At 42.6% G+C, this 8,540-nt stretch overlaps 1 pseudogene; it reads left to right on the forward strand.

The window, feature by feature from the left end:
- The first annotated feature begins 3,645 nt into the window (after nt 1-3,645).
- LOC117311867 (AP-2 complex subunit mu pseudogene) lies at nt 3,646-4,961 on the forward strand (annotated as a pseudogene).
- The last annotated feature ends 3,579 nt before the right edge of the window (nt 4,962-8,540 follow it).

An 8,540-nucleotide genomic window follows, 5' to 3' on the forward strand; every position in this document is an offset into this window, starting at 1 on the left:
TCTATTGATTCCCTTTACTTTGCCTGCTCTCCCATAAGTGATTCCTTCATTAAAGTCCTTTTCAGGAGATAAAAGAAATTTTCACATATTGAGGTATGGTGAAGTCATGGCTAATACATGAGTTTACCTGAATTTTAACTGCTAACTAAAACAGCCTGTTTGTACCCTATCAAATGTACACTGTACATCTGCTTTAATTGTTAAAGAAAAAGGCACATTGACTAGAAGTAAAGAATGTCCGGGCTTCCCTGGTGGCGCAGTGGTTGACAGTCCGCCTGCCGATGCAGGGGACATGGGTTCGTGCCGTGGTCCGGGAAGATCCCACATGCCACGGAGCGGCTGGGCCCGTGAGCCATGGCCACTGAGCCTGCGCGTCCAGAGCCTGTGCTCCGCAATGGGAGAGGCTACAACAGTGAGAGGCCCGTGTACCGCAAAAAAAAAAAAAAAAAGAATGTCCATGTTAAAAATAAAGATCAAATGCCTCCCTTCCTGGCCTGCCAGTGCTAGAACTCCTTTGATGATAAGACTCCCTTCCCAGGGGCCAAGGCCATACTGACTCGCTATGTATCTGTTTTTCTGAAACCTTGAATGAATGGATTCCTGACTTATTTGATGTTCTTGGTTCTGACAAGATATAAAACTGTGTTGAAATCCGTGATTCTCTGGAGCGGTTCTCTGGAGCGGTTATCTGAGAAGCTGTCTTCCAGGCTATAGTCCTCAGTTTGGCTCAGATAAAACTCTTTTCTATTCCTATTATAGATTTTTTTTATTGATTGTTTTCATCAACACAGGAGATGGAATTCTGGCTGGTTTTCTTTGTTTGTTTGTTTTTGCCAGAACCCTGATTGATTGAATTCTTCTTCTCTTCTTTTTTTAAATACTTATATTGGAGTAGAGTTGATTTACAATGTTGTGTTAGTTTCTGCTGTACAGCAAAGTGCATCAGTTATACATATACATATATCCACTCTTTTTTAGACTTTTTTCCCATATAGGCCATTACAGAGTATTGAGTAGAGTTCCCTGTGCCATACAGTAGGTCCTTATTAGTTATCTATTTTATATACAGAGTGTGTATATGTCAATCCCAATCTCCCAGTTTATCCCTTCCCCCTGCTTTACTTCTTAAGTGATTAAAAAAAAATAGAGCATTACTTTCTTTTGCTAGCAAACATGAACTGATCTGTAATGGCTATGCACTACTGCAACACAGATAAATGGTATTATAATTTAACCATTCCTTTTCACTACTGGCTCCAACAGAAAGCAGATGGCACTGTTAAATTGGAATAATTCAAATTAGAATAATTTATTTATAAAGACACTAATTACAAAGGAGTGAGCAGGGTGGAGAGGAGCTACAAGGCAGTGTCATAACCTGAGGGTAGCACTGTAGAGCTCTTAGGTCCCCCGGTCCAGAGGGATGAGAGGAGGAAGCAGGTCTCAGAAATCAAAAAGAAAGTCAGATAGAGGAGACCATCAGCTGTAACTTTTATTTGAGGGACCAGCCCAAGGTAACCTCATAGGCACCGGGAGAATAAATACTTTCTCCCTCCAGTCTCCTACCAGGGCACCCCATTGCCTGGACTTATCTGGTAGCCAGAGGGTGTGGGCTTCCTGTAAATACAGTTCAACAACCTCCCAGGGCAGAGAAAAGTGGAGAGTGACTCCTGGGGTCCAGGGGCAAACTCCAGCACTTCAGTAATGTGAGGACTGTTGCCATAGCTCTCTCTTAGGAAAGCTTTTCTACAAAATACAGCCTGAGACAAGGATTGAAGAGCCGACAGTTTATTTGGGGCGTGTAAGCCCAGGATGGTAAAGGTGAGGAAATGGGGGAAGGAAGCAAGAAAAAATGGGAAACAAAGTGATGCGATGTGCTGCCATGCTGGCCACTGTTTCACAATGAACTACAAACAGACCGCAGCCTCTGGGCAGGGATGTCGGCTCAGCACCTGGAACTTCTCCAGAAAATTTTCAGGAAGAAATCAAATCTTAGAGCAATCCACAGGGAAGAAAGGAAAGGGAATGTGCCCCATTCCGTACTATATCCTATATCTCATCAGTCAAGGTTCAACTCACAGGGAGTAGACTTTCCTACACTCTGAGTTATATCATCCAACCCCTTAGTGGCTGCTCAGAAAATCAGACCCCATGCCCCACAGTGTGACATTTCATCCAGGCTAGGAGCAGGATGACTCAGCATGATTAGGGCTCAGTCAGGGTGAGGAGTGCAGCCTCGGGGACTCCACTTGGACTCCAGCTACCTAAGGAGGCTAGACAAAGGCTCCGGCAAAGGTGGCAGCATCACGGTCTGGGAGGCAGGGGATACTTTCAAAAAAAAGAGGGCAGGTGAGAAGGTACACAGGGTCTGTAGCCACAACAACCTCAGATCCAGAACTGCAGGAAGAGGGTGCCAGGCAAATCACACATCTTACAGCATCTACACTGCCTTCAAACTATGGACTGTAATATCACCTTAATTTTTAATCTGCTTAGGTGGAAAGTCAGTCCTCTTAAACTTCTCTGGATTTTTCTTTTTCTGAAGATAGTGGACCAATCCTGGAAGTCCAGAAGATTTTGATTCCACTGATCTCCCCAAGTCCAAACTGACCTTATCTTATTTCTCACCTACTTGTGATGATCTGGAAATTGCTGCTAATGGGTCTTAGCACATTCAAAGAGTGATTTCAAAAAACACAAATAACAACTTCAGGTTAAAAAAAAAAAATCTAAAATACCTAATAATCATTTACTCAAGCTTAACAAAAATCATTTTTTCAATAATGACCACTGTTCTCTTCAGAGGTTCTCAAATAATTAGTTGGAAAGAAGAATTAAAATGTTGGTTCATTATGCTGGCTAATAGCTTAGACATTATATTTTGAAAATAACTCTGTGTTAGCAATTGAGTTGGCTAGATGTTCTCCACAAAATAACAGAGCAGTATTTTAAATTTGAAAAGTAAATTATTCTAAGTAACTATTTTTTTCTATATTTCCTTAGCATTGTTTAATATATAAGAGCATGTATGTTTGCATGTATATGTTTATAAAATTCTGTTTATTAATGTTTTCTAACTTCAAGGACAAATACAAAAAAACATATTGTGGTAAGATAAAATGGTCTCTATGATACCATTCTTTGTAATTTGTTGAGACCTCTTCATGACCCAGTATGTAGTAACTTTTCTTAAATGCACTATGTATATATGAAAATAATCCATGTGTATATTTTCTATTTGAGAATATATATGAACAATCTCCTAAGGAAGGAGACAAAAGCAAAAATAAACAAATGGGAGCTAATTAAAAGCTTTTGCACAGCAAAGGAAATCATTGACAAAATGAATAGACAACCTACTGAATTGGAGAAAATATTTGCAAATGATATGACCACTAAGGGGTTAATATTCAAAATGTATAAACAGCTCATACAACTCAATATCAAAAATACCCCCCAAACAACCCAGTTAAAAATGGGCAGAAGACCTGAATAGAGACTGCAGTGAAACCTGAGACAGCGGGCATGGGAGCAGGGGGCAGGCAGACATCTTGGGATCCGAAGAGTGGCCAGGCCGGCTGAGCAGGGGGCCGCGGACACCAAGTCTGTTCTCAGAGAGATGGGCCATGGAGACGAGCTGCTGCCATGACTGGAGGCTTATTCATCTATAATCACAAGGGTGAGGTACTCATTGCCCAAGTCTACCGAGATGACATTTGGAGGAACGCAGCAGTTGCCTTTTGGGTCAATGTTATCCATGCCGGGCAGCGGGTACGCAGTCCCATCACCAACATTGCTCGCACCAGTTTCTTTCACGTTAAGTGGTCCAACATCTGGCTGGCAACTGTCACCAAGCAGAATGTCAGTGCTGCCATGGTCTTCGAATTCCTCTGTAAGATGTGTGACATAATGGCTGCCTACTTTTGCAAGATCAGCAAAGAGAACATCAAGAACAATTTTGTGCTCATATATCAGCTGCTGGATGAGATCCTAGACTTTGGCTACCCAGAGAACTCAGAGACAGGCGCGCTGAAAACCTTCATCACCCAGCAGGGCATCAAGAGCCAGCATCAGACAAAAAAGAGCAGTCTCAGATCACACTGGGCAGATTGTCTGGTGGCGGGAGGGCATCAAGTATAGCCAGAACGAGCTCTTCCTGGATGTGCTGGAGAGTGTGAACCTCCTCATGTTCCCACTGGGCCAGGTGCTGAGTGCCCATGTGTCAGGCCGGGTGGTGATGAAGAGCCACCCGAGTGGCATGCCCGAGTGCAAGTTTGGGATGAATGACAAGGCTGTCATTGAGAAGCAGGGCAAAGGCACAGCTGATGAAACAAGCAAGAGCGGGAAGCAATCAATTGCCATTGACGACAGCACCTTCCACCAGTGTGTGTGACTCAGCAAGTGTGACTCGGAGCGCAGCATCAGCTTCATCCCACCGGACGGAGAGTCTGAGCTCATGAGGTACGGCATCACCAAGGACGTCATCCTTCCTTTCCGAGTGATCCTGCTAGCTCGGGAAGTGGGACGCACCAAGCTGGAGGTCAAGGTGGTCATTAAGTCCAACTTCAAGCCCTCACTACTGGCTCAGAAGATTAAGGTGAGGATCCCAACCCCACTGAACACCAGTGGGGTGCAGGTGATCTGTATGAAGGGGAAGGCCAAGTACAAGGCCAGCGAGAACGCCATCATGTGGAAGATCAAGTGCATGGCAGTCATGAAGAAATAGCAGATCAGTGCTAAGATTGAGCTTCTGCCCACCAACAACAAGAAGAGATGGGCTCGACCCCCCCATTTCAATGAACTTTGAGGTGCCATTCGCACCTTCTGGCCGCAAGGTGCGCTACTTGAAGGTGTTTGAACCGAAGCTGGACTACAGCGACCATGATGTCATCAAATGGGTGCGCTACATTGGCCACAGTGGCATTTATGAGACCTGCTGCCAGCTGCCTAGTGGCAGCTAGCCCGCCTCCCCACCCCCCTGTTCCACAGGTCTGGGTGCCCTCCACCACCACACATCAGTGTCTCCTCCCTCCTGCTTTGCTGCCTTCCACTTGCACCAGCCCGAGTCTAGGTCTGGACCAACCACACTGCAAGCAGGGCTCCCTGGGCAGGGTGGTTTCTGAGGCTCCTGTTCCTCCATGCATCTGCCTGCCCCAGCCCAATGCCAGCCTCTGAGTTCTGCGACCAAAGCCAGGTGGGCCCCATCTGCTCCCCTCCCCTGTGGCCACATCTCTCTGGAGTGGGAGGATTGGCTGCCCCTCACCTTAGAGCTCCCCGAAAGGCAAGAAATGGATCCCCAGCCCTCAGTTCCTACTCTGCTTTGGGATAGGGTGAGCTTCATTTTGTACACGTGTGACTTCATCCAGTTATAAACCTAATAAACTCTGTAGAATGGGAAAAAAACAACACCACCTGAACAGACACTTTTCCAAAGAAGACATACAGATGGCCAACAGGCACATGAAAAGATGCTTAACATTGCTAATCATCAGGGAAATGCAAATCAAAACCACAATGGGATATCACCTCACACCTGTCAGAATGTCTATCATCAAAAAGATCACAAATAACAAATGTTGGCAAGGATGTGTACACTGTTGGTGGGAATGCAAATTGGTTCAGCTACTGTGGAAAACAGTACAGATGTTCCTCAAAAAACTAAAAATAGAATTATATGCTACAGCGATTCTGCTTCTGAGTATATATTCAACAAAAGCAAAAACACTAGTTTGAAAAGATACATGCACCCTAATATTCATAGCAGCATTATTTACAGTATCCAAGATATGGTAGCAATCTAAATGTCAATCAACAGATGAGAGGATAGAGAAGATGTGGTACATATACACAGTGGAATACTACTCATCCATAAAAAAGAATGAAAGTTTGCAATTTACAACATGGATAGACCTGGAGGGTACTATTCTTAGTGAAATAAGTCAGATAGAGAAAGACAAATACTGTATGTTATTACTTATATGTGGAATCTAAAAAATAAAACTAATGAATATAACGAAACAGAAAAAAAAACCCTCCTTGTATTATCTAGTAATATATATTAAGATCCCATATTAGAGAATTAGAATTTGCACATACCACTTAGCAGTATCCATTTCAAAACATATCTGAATAACAAAACTTTTTATATTTGACATTTCCCCTCAGTTTTCAAAGCTATTCTTTCCCAATAATTTTCATCAGAACCTAAGAACACTTGGGAGATGCTCTACCAAATGTTAAAACATATTGTCACGCTATGATAATTAAAACACTGTGTTATTGCACAAGAATAAATTAATCAATGGAACAGAGTTGGAAACACTGAACAGAATCCCATTATAAAAATTTAGTTTGATAATGGTAGCTGATAAAATAAATAGGAGTATAATTCAATATATGCACCTAAGATAACTGTGTAGTTATCTAGAAAAATTAAATTAAAAGCTTATCCCTGGGCTTCCCTGGTGGCTCAGTGGTTGAGAGTTCGCCTGCCGATGCAGGGGACACGGGTTTGTGCCCCGGTCCGGGAAGATCCCACATGCCGCGGAGCGGCTGGGCCCGTGAGCCATGGCCGCTGAGCCTGCGCGTCCAGAGCCTGTGCTCCGCAACGGGAGAGGCCACAACGGTGAGAGGCCCGCGTACCGCAAAAAAAAGAAAAAAAGCTTATCCCTATTACACACTACAATCAAAAAGAAAAATTACAAATGAATTTTAAAAGTACTAAATGTAAAACACACAAAAAATGCCATAAATATCCACTGTGCTGGTTATTCTTTATTCTCTCACCTTTCACTGCCCTGTTCTGTGCCCCCAGGGGACAGCTCTCTGGTTTCAAGTTGGATTTACCCAACTGACAGCACCAGCAAGACAGCAGCCTATGGAATGACAGACAGATTGGAGTATTTTTGATCTTTGACTCTTGCTGTTTCTATTCCAGGTTCTGGCAGAGGTTGCCTCCGTCTGTCAGCAGCTCTGATGAGGCTTCCCTCTCTCCTCTGGCTCCAGCCCACAATGGACCAATAGTTCTGTTTCCTTTTCCCTGTTCCTCAAGGGGGCTCAAGGGGGTAATGACTTCCCATTGTTACTGGTCTCTGGGTGCCTATAAGTCTGCATCAATTCTGATGTGTGGGAGTTTTTCCCATATCACCAAGCAATTCTGCCATGCCAGCTGGGTATACTAAAATTCAACTCAGTTCTGATACTATCTACCCATAGTTCCTACAAGTTAAGGGGTCAGCCCAACAAGATTGCTCCCCTAACCCCAACTTCAGACATCAGTTGCAATCCCAGATTATTACCTGTGTTTCTGATCAACTGGCTATAGACTGGCGATTCCAATGACCCCTTCCTTGGGTTGGATTAATTTGCTGGAGCAGCTCAGAGAAACATTTTACTTATTAGATTACTAGTTTATTATAAAAGGGTATATAACTCAGGAAGAGGCAGATGGAAGAGATGCATAGGACAAGGTATGGGGAAAGGGTGAGGAGCCTCCATACTTTCTCTGGGTGCCTCTCTCCTTGAATCTTCACACGTTCACCAACGTGGAAACTCTCTGAACCCCTTCCTTTGGGTTTTTATGGAGGTTTCATTACATAGGTATGATTAATTAAATCCTTGGCCATTGGTGATTGAATTCAATTTCTAGCCCCTTTCCTCTTCCAGGGATGAGGAGTGAAAATTTTCCAAACCTCTAACCACATGATTGGCTCCCCTGGCATCAGCCCCCATCCTAGGTTACCAAGGGGCTTTCCAAAAGTCACCATTAACCTAACAAAAGACAACTCTGTGACTCTCCCCACTTAGGAAACTCCAAGGATTTTAGGAGTTCTGTAACAGAAATGGAGACTAAGACCAACTATATATTTCTTACTAGAAATCCCAATATCACAGTGCCTGAACATTTATGTTGGTCCCTCAGCCCTGCCCACATCTCTGTAAATAATCACTTTATTATATATTTTTTTAAAAATCCAAGCTAAGTATGCTTTTTGTTTCCCCTCGGAACTCTGAATGATGTATCCACCTATATATTCTTCATTTGGCACAAAAAAGGCATCTTTAAACAAATAAACAGAAAGACAACAAAAAAATAGGAGAACATGAAAGGAAATCTTTAAAAATTAAGGAATATTTGCAATTTTTTAGATTTTTTCTAGTCTATGTTTGAGACTAAAAAGTATGATGATATTCAGTGTTGCTGAGTATGGTAAACAATACCTCTTTGTTGCTGATCCGTACCATAAATTAGCACAATCTTTCTGCCAGATAGTATGTTAAGGCTCAGTATAATTTTAGAAGTAGAAGAGTAAGAATTAAAGAATTTACTCTAATGACACAATAAAAACTTGCACAAAAATTTTTGAGGCATTCTTTACTTTGAAGTATTGAAAATGTAAGAAATTTGTTAAACAAACTAAACTCTATCCATATAATAAAACACTATACTGTCAATAAAAATCATCTTCCAGAAAAATACTGAGTGAAGTGGAAAAATGCTCACTAAATTTAAGGAGGGAAAGCAAGTTACAAAAGGTATA

This window comes from Tursiops truncatus, chromosome 3, assembly GCF_011762595.2.
Source record: "Tursiops truncatus isolate mTurTru1 chromosome 3, mTurTru1.mat.Y, whole genome shotgun sequence".
Classification (NCBI taxonomy): domain Eukaryota; kingdom Metazoa; phylum Chordata; class Mammalia; order Artiodactyla; family Delphinidae; genus Tursiops; species Tursiops truncatus.